Source organism: Rhinoderma darwinii (assembly GCF_050947455.1).
Source record: "Rhinoderma darwinii isolate aRhiDar2 chromosome 1 unlocalized genomic scaffold, aRhiDar2.hap1 SUPER_1_unloc_7, whole genome shotgun sequence".
Lineage (NCBI taxonomy): Eukaryota > Metazoa > Chordata > Amphibia > Anura > Rhinodermatidae > Rhinoderma > Rhinoderma darwinii.
The window spans coordinates 323,128-340,417 of NW_027461671.1; positions in this window are offsets into that span (position 1 = coordinate 323,128).

Sequence of the window (17,290 nt, forward strand, 5' to 3'; positions counted from 1 at the left end):
AGATTAATATTTCTAGATTCATGATACATGATTAATTATTCTAGATTCATGATACATGATTGTAGATTCATGATACATGATTGTAGATTCATGATTAATGATTCTAGATTCATAATACATGGTTCTAGATTCATAAAACATGATTCATGAGTCGAGATTCTAGATTCATGAAACATAATTCTAGGTTCTAGATTCATGATACATGATTCATTATTCTAGATTCATCATACATGATTCTAGTTTCATGATTCATGATTCATGATACATGGTTCTAGATGCATGATTCTAGATTCATGATACATGATTCTAAATTTATAAAACACGATTCTAGATTCTAGATTCATGAAACCTTATTCTAGATACATGGCACATGATACATGATTCTAGAGTCTAGATCTAGATTCATGATACATTATTCATGGTTCTAGATTCATGATACATGATTCTAGATCTAGATTCATAATACATGATTCTAGATTAATGATACATGATACATGGTTCTAGATTCTAGATTAAGGATACATAATACATGATTCTAGATTCATGATACATGATTCTAGATTCATGATACTAGATTCATGAGTCATGATTCTAGATTCTAGATTCATTATTCTAAGTTCTAGATTCATGATACACGATACATTATTCTAGATTAATGATACATGATTCTAGATCCTAGATTCACGATACATGATTCTAGATTCACGATACATGACTCTAGATTCATGATACATGATTCTAGATTCATGATACATGATTCTAGATTCATGATACATGATTCTAGATTCATGATACATGATTCCTGATTCTAGGTTCTACATGTAGATTCATGATACATTATTCATGATTCTAGATTCATGATGCATGATACATGATTCTATATTCATGACACATAATACATGATTCTAGATTCATGATACATGATTCTAGATCTAGATTCATGATACACGATTCGTGATACATGATTCTAGATTCACGATACATGATTCTAGATTCACGATACATGATTCTAGATGCTAGCTACATGATTCTAGATTCCAGATACACGATTCTAGATTAATGATACATGTTTCTAGATTCATGATACATGATTCTAGATTCATGATACATGATTCTAGATTCATGATACATGATTCCTGATTCTAGGTTCTACATGTAGATTCATGATACATTATTCATGATTCTAGATTCATGATGCATGATACATGATTCTATATTCATGATACATGATTCTAGATTCATGATTCATGATACATGACTCATGATACATGATTCAAGATCTAGATTCATGATACACGATTTGTGATACATGATTCTAGATTCACGATACATGATTCTAGATGCTAGATACATGATTCTAGATTCCAGATACACGATTCTAGATTCTAGATACATGTTTCTAGATTCTATATTTATGCTTATAGATTCATAATTCTAGATTCTAGATTCATGGTTTTAGATTCTAGATTTATGATTCTAGATTCATGATACATGATTCTAGATTCTAGACCCATGATACATGATTCTAGATTCCAGATTCAAGATATATGATTCTAGATTTATGATACATGATTCATGATACATGATTCTAGATTGTAGATTCATGTTACATGATTCACGATTCACGATACATGATTCTAGATTCTAGATTCATGATACATGATTCTAGATACATGATACATGATTCTAGCTTCTAGATGCATGATACTAGATACATGATTCATGATACATGATTCTAGATTCATGATACATGATTTTAGATGCTAGATTCATGATTCTAGATACATGATTCTAGGTCTAGATGCATGATTCTAGGTTCTAGATCCATGATACATTATTCTAGATTCATGATTCTAAACTCATGATACTTGGTTCTGGATACATGATTCTAGATTCATGATACATGATTCTAGATTCACGATACACGATTGTAGATTCATGATTAATGATTCTAGATTCTAGATTCATAATACATGGTTCTAGATTCATAAAACATGATTCATGTTTCTAGATTCATGATACATTAAACTTGATTCTAGATTCATGATACATGAGTCGAGGTTCTAGATTCATGAAACATAGTTCTAGGTTCTAGATTCATGATACATGATTCATTATTCTAGATTCATCATACATGATTCTAGTTTCATGGTTCATGCATGATACATGGTTCTAGATGCATGATTCTAGATTCATGATACATGATTCTAAATTTATAAAACACGATTCTAGATTCCAGATTAATGATACATGATACATGGTTCTAGATTCTAGATTAAGGATACATAATACATGATTCTAGAATCATGATACATGATTCTAGATTCTAGATTCATGATTTTAGATTCTAGATTCATGAGTCATGATTCTAGATTCTAGATTCATTATTCTAAGTTCTAGATTCATGATACACGATACATTATTCTAGATTAATGATACATGATTCTAAATTCTAGATTCACGATACATGATTCTAGATTCATAATACATGAGTCTAGATTCATGATACATGATTCTAGATTCATGATACATGATTCTAGATACATGATACATGATTCTAGATTCATGATACATGATTCTAGATTCATGATACATGATTCTAGATTCATGATACATGATTCTAGATTCATGATACATGATTCCTGATTCTAGGTTCTACATGTAGATTCATGATACATTATTCATGATTCTAGATTCATGATGCATGATACATGATTCTATATTCATGATACATGATACATGATTCTATATTCATGATACATGATACATTATTCTAGATTCATGATACATGATTCTAGATTCATGATTCATGATACATGACTCATGATACATGATTCTAGATCTAGATTCATGATACACGATTCGTGATACATGATTATAGATTCACGATACATGATTCTAGATTCACGATACATGATTCTAGATGCTAGCTACATGATTCTAGATTCCAGATACACGATTCTAGATTAATGATACATGTCTCTAGATTCTAGATTTATGCTTATGGATTCATAATTCTAGATTCTAGATTCATGGTTTTAGATTCTAGATTTATGATTCTAGATTCATGATACATGATTAATATTTCTAGATTCATGATACATGATTAATTATTCTAGATTCATGATACATGATACATGATTCTAGATACGTGATACATAATACATGATTCTAGGTTCTAGATTCATGATACATGATACTAGATTCACTATACACGATTGTAGATTCATGATTAATGATTCTAGATTCATAATACATGGTTCTAGATTCATAAAACATGATTCTAGATTCATGATACATTAAACTTGATTCTAGATTCATGATACATGATTCATGAGTCGAGATTCTAGATTCATGAAACATAATTCTAGGTTCTAGATTCATGATACATGATTCATTATTCTAGATTCATCATACATGATTCTAGTTTCATGATTCACGATACATGGTTCTAGATGCATGATTCTAGATTCTAGATTCATGATACATGATTCTAAATTTATAAAACACTATTCTAGATTCTAGATTCCTGAAACATGATTCTAGATACATGGCACATGATACATGATTCTAGAGTCTAGATTCTAGATTCATGAAACATAATTCTAGGTTCTAGATTCATGATACATGATTCATTATTCTAGATTCATCATACATGATTCTAGTTTCATGATTCATGATACATGGTTCTAGATGCATGATTCTAGATTCATGATACATGATTCTAAATTTATAAAACACGATTCTAGATTCTAGATTCATGAAACCTTTTTCTAGATACATGGCACATGATACATGATTCTAGAGTCTAGATCTAGATTCATGATACATTATTCATGGTTCTAGATTCATGATACATGATTCTAGATCTAGATTCATAATACATTATTCTAGATTCATGATACATGATTCTAGATTAATGATACATGATACATGGTTCTAGATTCTAGATTAAGGATACATAATACATGATTCTAGATTCATGATACATGATTCTAGATTCATGATACTAGATTCATGAGTCATGATTCTAGATTCTAGATTCATTATTCTAAGTTCTAGATTCATGATACACGATACATTATTCTAGATTAATGATACATGATTCTAGATCCTAGATTCACGATACATGATTCTAGATTCACGATACATGACTCTAGATTCATGATACATGATTCTAGATTCATGATACATGATTCTAGATTCATGATACATGATTCTAGATTCATGATACTAGATTCATGAGTCATGATTCTAGATTCTAGATTCATTATTCTAAGTTCTAGATTCATGATACACGATACATTATTCTAGATTAATGATACATGATTCTAGATCCTAGATTCACGATACATGATTCTAGATTCACGATACATGACTCTAGATTCATGATACATGATTCTAGATTCATGATACATGATTCTAGATTCATGATACATGATTCTAGATTCATGATACATGATTCCTGATTCTAGGTTCTACATGTAGATTCATGATACATTATTCATGATTCTAGATTCATGATGCATGATACATGATTCTATATTCATGATACATAATACATGATTCTAGATTCATGATACATGATTCTAGATTCATGATTCATGATACATGACTCATGATACATGATTCTAGATCTAGATTCATGATACACGATTTGTGATACATGATTCTAGATGCTAGATACATGATTCTAGATGCTAGATACATGATTCTAGATTCCAGATGCACGATTCTAGATACATGTTTCTAGATTCTAGATTTATGCTTATAGATCCATAATTCTAGATTCTAGATTCATGGTTTTAGATTCTAGATTTATGATTCTAGATTCATGATACATGATACATGATTCTAGACCCATGATACATGATTCTAGATTCCAGATTCAAGATATATGATTCTAGATTTATGATACATGATTCATGATACATGATTCTAGATTGTAGTGTTGTGGATTATAAGTATGTTTGTGACTCCACTTCCTCTTTTACAACGGCCCCTGCATCCGGGAATACACCCTAATCATATATATATACATAGAGAGAAAGAGAGAACCAATGTATGAGTACCACGCACAGCCTAAAGTCAGAAGGAAAGCCCCTTTTTGTGACAGCATATAAGCTTGAGTGTAATGCAAAATAAATGAGATCTACTTTGACCCTACCCTTGGTGTCAGTGTATTTTCTTCCGTGCGCACGCTAAAGCTGAACCTACTGAATTTGGACCAGGCAGTCAACTGACGAGTATACCTGAGTATACATCCATAACAGCTGGCGCCCAACGTGGGGCCTAGGCGAAAGATCCGGACAGAGCAGCGGACCCACTAGCCGGAACGAGTGGCCGGAATATCGGGAAGGGGGAGACTGCAGCTCCATAAGGTAAGAAAATTATATTATCTTACTTGACAAACTCTTCCCGTATTGCCGCCCAACGTTTTCGTCGGGACCGCTGTCCTTAAGGACGCAAGACCACTATTAAAAGCCTTGGCTCCAAGAACTCATATATGGTCTAACAAACTCCACTTGACTGCTCTGGGGAACACGGACATGTTTTCTGTTTTTTTATGAATATCGACCTAATAATCTAGTATTGATCTTCGACACCTAATGAAGGTTTGAGTCCCCATTGTGTCCGAAGTGGTGTGTTGACTAGCTATCAACCACGGATATAGAATTTGAAAATTTAAATAGAGATCATACGTCTAACAACGGTAAGAGTCCCTGTTGCGTATGCCTTTTGATTCAAATATAGATCATACGTCTAACAACGGTAAGAGTCCCTGTTGCGTATGCCCTTGAAGGATATATGTCGATATTCACATAAAGTAGACAACTTCCAATAGTCCGGCAAAATGTCAAAATGTTACTAATTCGCTAAGCCTTATTGCAATAACCCAACTTATAATCAGAAAATAAGTTTTTATTACATTTTAGACAAAATTCCGATAATCCGGAATATGCTTTAGACAAAAGTCCGATAATCCAGAATATTACCTTTTTTTCCAAAATATTGCCCAAATGAATATTACTGTTATTGCCTGTCTAATTTCAAATGGATTGGCCCCCGGATGTATTGAGGGATTTGTCTTAGCATACTTCTTTTTGTTATTTTTCTTTGTTGGGTTATACTCCAGAATATCACAAAAGGGAGGCCACTCATGGCACTCCTATAAATGACCTGTCCTAATTGTCTGTACGGGGTTACCTTGGCCATATCTAATGAGGGGTGGTGTTTAGTGGATATAGAGGACAAGGATTTCCACGCAGAAAACACTGGTTATAAAGCAATAAATTGTCAGACTGAGAGTTAAGTTTTCCAGCTAAATATACACATACATCCCACCCCAGAAACACTCATAGGGTATATATGGGAACACATTGAGGGGGGGGGGAAACAATACACGCTCAAGGATTCGGTAGTCAGGTGTAATAACTCTGCTAAAAAGCGCGTGACTCAGGCACGAAAGACCCTATAAATTTCACAATGGGGTCCAGCAATAGCACCGAGACAGGAGAATACACAGCCGCACAGATGGTGGCAGAAAGGGAAGGTAAAAAGTATGTGACAAAAAATAAGAAGTTAATGAAAGTGGCTGGAATTCATAGTGGAGGCCGTTTAGATGAAGCAGAGTGGAAACAGGTATTAGTCACCAAGAAGGGAGTTTTACAAGATGAGGGACTGCAAAAACACGCAGAAGCATGGTACAAGACAGCTAAGGGAGTGAATAAAGCAAAATGGAGGGAAAGGTTTACTGAGGAAGGAAAGTATCGTTATACAGCATGTGATCAGAAAGACAAAGAAGCAGAGGTAGAATCTAAAATGGAGCCTGCATCACCGACCGCACCCTTAGAATCTAAAATGGTGTCTGCATCACCGACCACACCCTTGGTGAGCGGACCTCCACCCTACCCCGACACCGGGACCAACTGGGATCCCCGGGGCTGGACGTGTGGGAGATGTAAATGTCAGAACCCCGACTGCCGGGAGACTTGTTACTTTTGTGGGGCCCCTAGACTTTACACCACATCAGGGACATACCCATTACTCAATCATGACAATACCCCGTACCACCCGAATAGAGGGACCAGCCAGACGCCCTCATCCAAACCACCCACCTCAAAACCCAAGCTGCCTCCCAGTCCCTATGCAGCCATCACACGTGACTTGGTAGATTTGGGTGAAGCCACATTTCCCCCTGGGTGTTTCCGACCATGACCATGACGAACAGGAGACGGGTAGCGTACATAGTGAACAAAGTAGGTACAGGCGACAGGATGAGGCAGAAGCGGCCACACAAAATCCACAACTGGCGCCAACATGGTCAAATCCACCCGTGCTCACCCCCAACCCTGCGAGTTCAGCAAGGGATGCAGATGTCACTTCCTCCAATTTTAGGGGCCGACGCACCGACCAACGTCCCAGATACGTCCCCTGGAAACCGCAGGAAACACAGGCTCTATTAAATGGTCTGCCTGATCCAGAAAAACAACCCATGCCTTTCTATAGACGCTTGTGCCAGATACAAAAGACACATGCGGCCACATGGAAGGACCTGTGCGGTCTAACTCAGATAAAGGCAGGAGACTCTTTCTGGCCAGTCATAGAGCCACATGTTACACCCGGTCATCTTGATGACATTGATAACTATGCCTCAGGGCCCCGCTTCCTTGAAAAATTAAAGGAATGGGCCACAGATCGGCTGTCTGACCAAGCCACTGCCCTACAGGATGTTACGCAGGATAAGGCAGAGTCAGTTGAGAAGTTTTACTACCGCCTTAACCAGCTCTGCACTGATTTAGGGTTTGACACACGTCTAGTCAAAACTCACGCCCAGTTATGGGGGCATGCCTTTGTCCAGGGGCTTAGGGAACCCATAAGGAAAAGCCTCATAAGCACTAGGCCCGAGTACCGAGGCATGGCAGGGGAAACTTTGTTTCAGGTAGCAAGGGGTATCGAGCAGAACCTGGCCACAAAACCTCCCAAAACCACCCTGTTACCCTATCAGCCAGGTGACTGGAATGCCCCACCCAACTTTCCCCAGTCCAGGCCGCGTCCTACGTGCTATGGATGTGGGAAATTGGGTCACCTCAAGCGGGAATGCCGCTCAGGCCGACCCCCAATGAGAACACAACCTCCCCGCAATCAGCCATACAATACTTGGTCACCACGTGACCGCCAACAAGATTGGCCACCACGTGACCCGCAAGGGGATAGGTACCCACCTGCCCCGCAACCATAGGCTGCTGGCAAACCGGTTCCACTGGTCCTGCCACACCTTACCCCGGCAGGCCCCACCCCATGTATACACATCGACATTGAGGGAACACCTATGAAGTTCCTAGTGGACACCGGCGCTGCCAGAAGTGTTATCCGACAGTCCGACCTCCCTTTCCCTAATTGTATCTCCAAAAACACGGTAGCATGCGTTGGAGTGGACGGACAATCACGCAGATCCCACCTCACTAAACCACTGCAACTCTCCCTTCAACCATCCAGGCCCATGTTAGCTCAGCTAGTAGCTTCCCCCACATGCCCGGTGAATCTTTTAGGCTCAGATCTCCTGTCGAAAATTGAAGCTACAATCACTTACCATGAGGATGGGACAGTCTCCCTTTCCTCTCCCCTACTAGAGGAAGAAACTGTCCAGATTTTTGGCCTGCTCTCACTCCCAGACACCCCTGCTTCAAGCATGGATCACACAGATCTATCAGCCGTTCCTAATGCCTTGTGGTCTACCGGACCACAGGACATTGGCCGCCTTCATGTATCCCCTGTCACGGTGCAACTCAAACCACATGCTGCTTTACCAAGAAAACCTCAATACCCTCTGTCCATCGCACAGTCTGATGCTATTACTACCCAATTAAAAGTGTATCTCACGGCAGGAGCCCTGATTCCCACTACCTCTTCATGTAACACCCCCCTTTTTCCAGTAAAGAAAAAGGTGGAGAAGGGACAACCTCCACAGTACCGCATGGTACAGGACTTACGTGCAGTAAATGAAGCAACGGTACTCGAGACCCCAATAGTACCAAACCGACACACCCTCCTTGCACAGGTACCACCCACAGCCTGCTATTTCACTGTCATTGACCTAGCAAATGCCTTCTTCAGTGTCCCACTCCACAAGGACTGCCAATACCTGTTTGCGTTCACACACAATGGCTCCCAATACACTTGGACCGTGATGCCGCAAGGAGCCCAAAACAGCCCGTCAATGTTCTCCAAAGCTATGACCTCGGTTCTGGAGCCATGGAAGCAAGCCAACTTTCAGGTGTGCCTCCTGCAATATGTGGATGACCTTCTACTGTGTGCCCCCGACCTACCTACCTGTCGAGACTCCTCAATCAACCTGTTAACCTTCCTGCACACTGCTGGGTGCAGAGCCTCTAAGAAGAAACTCCAGTTCTGCCTGCAGAAAGTTATCTTCCTAGGCCATTGTATTTCACATCAATCCAGACACCTGACGGAGGACAGGAAAAATGCCATCAGTGACCTTGCTATCCCCACGTCACACTCCCAATTGCAGGCCTTCCTAGGAGTTGTCTCCTATTGCAGGTCCTGGATATTACATGCTTCTGTCCTCATGCAACCCCTGTATGACTCTCTGAAGAATGACCCGTTCTCATTACCCCCAGAAGCAGTGACTGCTTTCTATGAACTCAAGTCATTAGTGGTCTCTTCCCCAGCATTGGGACTCCCGAACTATGCCAAGCCATTCCGCCTTTATGTCATGGAAAAGACTGGTCATGCCACTGGAGTACTCACCCAAATACATGGTGGCAAACAAAGACCCATAGGCTACTATTCAGCTCGCCTCGACCCAGTTGCCAGAGGAGCACCTTCATGCCTACGGGCCGTATTTGCAGTGCATGCCTTACTAGACAAAACCTCGGACATAGTACTGGCGCATGATCTGACTATCCTTGCTCCACATGATATTTCAGCAATACTTACACAAACTCAGCCAAAGCATTTGTCTGCTGCACGTCACCTTCGCCTCCAATGCTCTCTGCTCATCCCAGATAACGTGACTCTCTCCAGATGTATGGTACTCAACCCAGCTACTCTCCTCCCATTTCCTACCGATTCACCTATCTCTGAAGAAGAAGAAGAACAATCTCTCCTCCAACCTACACATGATTGTCTAGCGGTACTCAGCCAAGAAGCCGCCGGGTTGGAAACCATCACCGATGAACCTCTAGCAGCTCCCGACTTGACCCTTTTCGTTGATGGCTCACGATTTGCGGATGAAAGTGGACGCTTCCATACTGGCATGGCAGTTACTACTGCCCTTGAGGTACTCCTCGAAGTTCAGCTTCCACCACACATGTCTGCTCAAGAAGCCGAGCTCCAAGCTCTAATTGCAGCCTGCAATATAGCATCTGGGAAAACTGCTACCATTTACACCGATTCTAGGTACGCTTATGGTGTTGCGCACGATTTCGGACCCATCTGGAAAGCACGGGACTTTCTCACATCAAATGGACATCCAATCAAGCATCACCAAGCCATCCATCAGCTCATGGACTCCCTTCTCTTGCCCCTGGAACTGGCTATTGTCAAGGTCAAAGCACATACCAGAGCAGATACAATGGAGGCAAGGGGGAATAACCTGGCTGATATGGCCGCTAAACGTGCAGTTACACGGCCGCTAGCGGCCACAGATACACGATTTGTGATACATGATTCTAGATTCACGATACATGATTCTAGATGCTAGATACATGATTCTAGATTCCAGATGCACGATTCTAGATACATGTTTCTAGATTCTAGATTTATGCTTATAGATCCATGATTCTAGATTCATGGTTTTAGATTCTAGATTTATGATTCTAGATTCATGATACATGATACATGATTCTAGATTCTAGACCCATGATACATGATTCTAGATTCCAGATTCAAGATATATGATTCTAGATTTATGATACATGATTCATGATACATGATTCTAGATTGTAGATTCATGTTACATGATTCACGATTCACGATACATGATTCTAGATTCTAGATTCATGATACATGATTCTAGATACATGATACATGATTCTAGCTTCTAGATGCATGATACTAGATACATGATTCATGATACATGATTCTAGATTCATGATACATGATTTTAGATGCTAGATTCATGATTCTAGATACATGATTCTAGATTCTAGGTCTAGATGCATGATTCTAGGTTCTAGATCCATGATACATTATTCTAGATTCATGATTCTAAACTCATGATACTTGGTTCTGGATACATGATTCTAGATTCATGATACATGATTCTAGATTCACGATACACGATTGTAGATTCATGATTAATGATTCTAGATTCATAATACATGGTTCTAGATTCATAAAACATGATTCATGTTTCTAGATTCATGATACATTAAACTTGATTCTAGATTCATGATACATGATTCATGAGTCGAGATTCTAGATTCATGAAACATAGTTCTAGGTTCTAGATTCATGATACATGATTCATTATTCTAGATTCATAATACATGATTCTAGTTTCATGGTTCATGCATGATACATGGTTCTAGATGCATGATTCTAGATTCATGATACATGATTCTAAAATTTATAAAACACGATTCTAGATTCTAGATTCATGAAACCTGATTCTAGATACATGGCACATGATACATGATTCTAGAGTCTAGATCTAGATTCATGATACATTATTCATGGTTCTAGCTTCATGATACATGATTCTAGATCTAGATTCATAATACATTATTCTAGATTCTAGATTCATGATACATGATTCTAGATTCTAGATACATGATACATGATTCTAGATCTAGATTCATGATACATGATTCATGATACATGATTCTAGATTCATGATACATGATACATGATTCTAGATCTAGATTCATGGTACATAATTCTAGATTAAGGATACATAATACATGATTCTAGATTCATGATTCTAGGTTCTAGATTCATGATACATGATTCCAGATTAATGATACATGATACATGGTTCTAGATTCTAGATTAAGGATACATAATACATGATTCTAGATTCATGATACATGATTCTAGATTCTAGATTCATGATTTTAGATTCTAGATTCATGATACATGATTCTAGATTCACGATACATGATTCTAGATTCATGATACATGATTCTAGATTCATGATACATGATTCTAGATTCATGATACATGATTCTAGATTCATGATACATGATTCCTGATTCTAGGTTCTACATGTAGATTCATGATACATTATTCATGATTCTAGATTCATGATGCATGATACATGATTCTATATTCATGATACATGATACATTATTCTAGATTCATGATACATGATTCTAGATTCATGATTCATGATACATGACTCATGATACATGATTCTAGATCTAGATTCATGATACACGATTCGTGATACATGATTCTAGATTCACGATACATGATTCTAGATTCACGATACATGATTCTAGATGCTAGCTACATGATTCTAGATTCCAGATACACGATTCTAGATTAATGATACATGTTTCTAGATTCTAGATTTATGCTTATAGATTCATGATACATGATTAATATTTCCAGATTCATGATACATGATTAATTATTCTAGATTCATGATACATGATACATGATTCTAGATACGTGATACATAATACATGATTCTAGGTTCTAGATTCATGATACATGATACTAGATTCACTATACACGATTGTAGATTCATGATTAATGATTCTAGATTCATAATACATGGTTCTAGATTCATAAAACATGATTCTAGATTCATGATACATGATTCTAGATTCATGATACATTAAACTTGATTCTAGATTCATGATACATGATTCATGAGTCGAGATTCTAGATTCATGAAACATAATTCTAGGTTCTAGATTCATGATACATGATTCATTATTCTAGATTCATCATACATGATTCTAGTTTCATGATTCACGATACATGGTTCTAGATGCATGATTCTAGATTCTAGATTCATGATACATGATTCTAAATTTATAAAACACTATTCTAGATTCTAGATTCCTGAAACATGATTCTAGATACATGGCACATGATACATGATTCTAGAGTCTAGATTCTAGATTCATGAAACATAATTCTAGGTTCTAGATTCATGATACATGATTCATTATTCTAGATTCATCATACATGATTCTAGTTTCATGATTCATGATACATGGTTCTAGATGCATGATTCTAGATTCATGATACATGATTCTAAATTTATAAAACACGATTCTAGATTCTAGAAACCTTTTTCTAGATACATGGCACATGATACATGATTCTAGAGTCTAGATCTAGATTCATGATACATTATTCATGGTTCTAGATTCATGATACATGATTCTAGATCTAGATTCATAATACATTATTCTAGATTCATGATACATGATTCTAGATTAATGATACATGATACATGGTTCTAGATTCTAGATTAAGGATACATAATACATGATTCTAGATTCATGATACATGATTCTAGATTCATGATACTAGATTCATGAGTCATGATTCTAGATTCATCATTCTAAGTTCTAGATTCATGATACACGATACATTATTCTAGATTAATGATACATGATTCTAGATCCTAGATTCACGATACATGATTCTAGATTCACGATACATGACTCTAGATTCATGATACATGATTCTAGATTCATGATACATGATTCTAGATTCATGATACATGATTCCTGATTCTAGGTTCTACATGTAAAATCATGATACATTATTCATGATTCTAGATTCATGATGCATGATACATGATTCTATATTCATGATACATAATACATGATTCTAGATTCATGATACATGACTCATGATACATGATTCTAGATCTAGATTCATGATACACGATTTGTGATACATGATTCTAGATTCACGATACATGATTCTAGATGCTAGATACATGATTCTAGATTCCAGATGCACGATTCTAGATTCATGGTTTTAGATTCTAGATTTATGATTCTAGATTCATGATACATGATACATGATTCTAGATTCTAGACCCATGATACATGATTCTAGATTCCAGATTCAAGATATATGATTCTAGATTTATGATACATGATTCATGATACATGATTCTAGATTGTAGATTCATGTTACATGATTCACGATTCACGATACATGATTCTAGATTCTAGATTCATGATACATGATTCTAGATACATGATACATGATTCTAGCTTCTAGATGCATGATACTAGATACATGATTCATGATACATGATTCTAGATTCATGATTTTAGATGCTAGATTCATGATTCTAGATACATGATTCTAGATTCTAGGTCTAGATGCATGATTCTAGGTTCTAGATCCATGATACATTATTCTAGATTCATGATTCTAAACTCATGATACTTGGTTCTGGATACATGATTCTAGATTCATGATACATGATTCTAGATTCACGATACACGATTGTAGATTCATGATTAATGATTCTAGATTCTAGATTCATAATACATGGTTCTAGATTCATAAAACATGATTCATGTTTCTAGATTCATGATACGTTAAACTTGATTCTAGATTCATGATACATGATTCATTATTCTAGATTCATCATACATGATTCTAGTTTCATGGTTCATGCATGATACATGGTTCTAGATGCATGATTCTAGATTCATGATACATGATTCTAAATTTATAAAACACGATTCTAGATTCATGAAACCTGATTCTAGATACATGGCACATGATACATGATTCTAGAGTCTAGATCTAGATTCATGATACATTATTCATGGTTCTAGCTTCATGATACATGATTCTAGATCTAGATTCATAATACATTATTCTAGATTCTAGATTCATGATACATGATTCTAGATTCTAGATACATGATACATGATTCTAGATCTAGATTCATGATACATGATTCATGATACATGATTCTAGATTCATGATACATGATACATGATTCTAGATCTAGATTCACGGTACATAATTCTAGATTAAGGATACATAATACATGATTCTAGATTCATGATTCTAGGTTCTAGATTCATGATACATGATTCCAGATTCTAGATTCATGATTTTAGATTCTAGATTCATGAGTCATGATTCTAGATTCTAGATTCATTATTCTAAGTTCTAGATTCATGATACACGATACATTATTCTAGATTAATGATACATGATTCTAAATTCTAGATTCACGATACATGATTCTAGATTCATGATACATGATTCTAGATTCATGATACATGATTCTAGATTCATGATACATGATTCTAGATTCATGATACATGATTCTAGATTCATGATACATGATTCCTGATTCTAGGTTCTACATGTAGATTCATGATACATTATTCATGATTCTAGATTCATGATGCATGATACATGATTCTATATTCATGACACATAATACATGATTCTAGATTCATGATACATGATTCTAGATCTAGATTCATGATACACGATTTGTGATACATGATTCTAGATGCTAGATACATGATCCTAGATTCCAAATGCACGATTCTAGATTCTAGATACATGTTTCTAGATTCTAGATTTATGCTTATAGATTCATAATTCTAGATTCATGGTTTTAGATTCTAGATTTATGCTTATAGATTCATAATTCTAGATTCATGGTTTTAGATTCTAGATTTATGATTCTAGATTCATGATACATGATTCTAGATTCTAGACCCATGATACATGATTCTAGATTCCAGATTCAAGATATATGATTCTAGATTTATGATACATGATTCATGATACATGATTCTAGATTGTAGATTCATGTTACATGATTCACGATTCACGATACATGATTCTAGATTCATGATACATGATTCTAGATACATGATACATGATTCTAGCTTCTAGATGCATGATACTAGATACATGATTCATGATACATAATTCTTGATTCATGATACATGATACATGATTCTAGATTCTATGTCTAGATGCATGATTCTAGGTTCTAGATCCATGATACATTATTCTAGATTCATGATTCTAAACTCATGATACTTGGTTCTGGATACATGATTCTAGATTCATGATACATGATACATGATTCTAGATTCATGATACATGATTCCTGGTTCTAGATGTAGATTCATGATACATTATTCATGATTCTAGATCTAGATTCATGATACATGATTTATGATTCTAGATTCATGATACATAATGCATTATTCTAGATCCATGATTTATAATACATGATTCTAGATTCATGATACATGATTCTAGATCTAGATTCATGATACGTGATTCACAATTCAAGATTCATGATACATGATTCTAGATTCATGATACATGATACATGATTCTAGATTCTAGACCCATGATATATGATTCTAGATTCCAGATTCAAGATATATGATTCTAGATTTATGATACATGATTCATGATACATTATTCTAGATTGTAGATTCATGTTACATGATTCACGATTCACGATACATGATTCTAGATTCTAGATTCATGATACATGATTCTAGATTCATGATACATGATTCTAGATTCATGATTCATGATACATAATTCTAGATTCATGATACATGATTATAGATTTATGATACATGATTCTAGATACATGATTCCTGATTCGAGGTTATAGATGTAGATTAATGATACATTATTCATGATTCTAGATTCATGATACATAATACATTATTCTAGATTCATGATACATGATTCTAGATTCATGATACATGATTAATATTTCATGATTCATGTTACATGATTAATTATTCTAGATTCATGATTTATGATACATGATTCTAGATACGTGATACATGATTCTAGGTTCTAGATTCATGACACATGATTCTAGATTCACGATACACAATTGTAGATTCATGATTAATGGTTCTAGATTCTAGATTAATATTTCTAGATTCATGATACATGATTAATTATTCTAGATTCATGATTCATGATTCTAGATTCTAGATACGTGATACATGAGACATGATTCTAGGTTCTAGATTCATGATACATGATTCTAGATTCACGATACACGATTGTAGATTCATGATTAATGATTCTAGATTCTAGATTCATAATACATGGTTCTAGATTCATAAAACATGATTCATGTTTCTAGATACATTAAACTTGATTCTAGATTCATGATACATGATTCATGAGTCGAGATTCTAGATTCATGAAACATAGTTCTAGGTTCTAGATTCATGATACATGATTCATTATTCTAGATTCATCATACATGATTCTAGTTTCATGGTTCATGATACATGATTCTAGATGCATGATTCTAGATTCA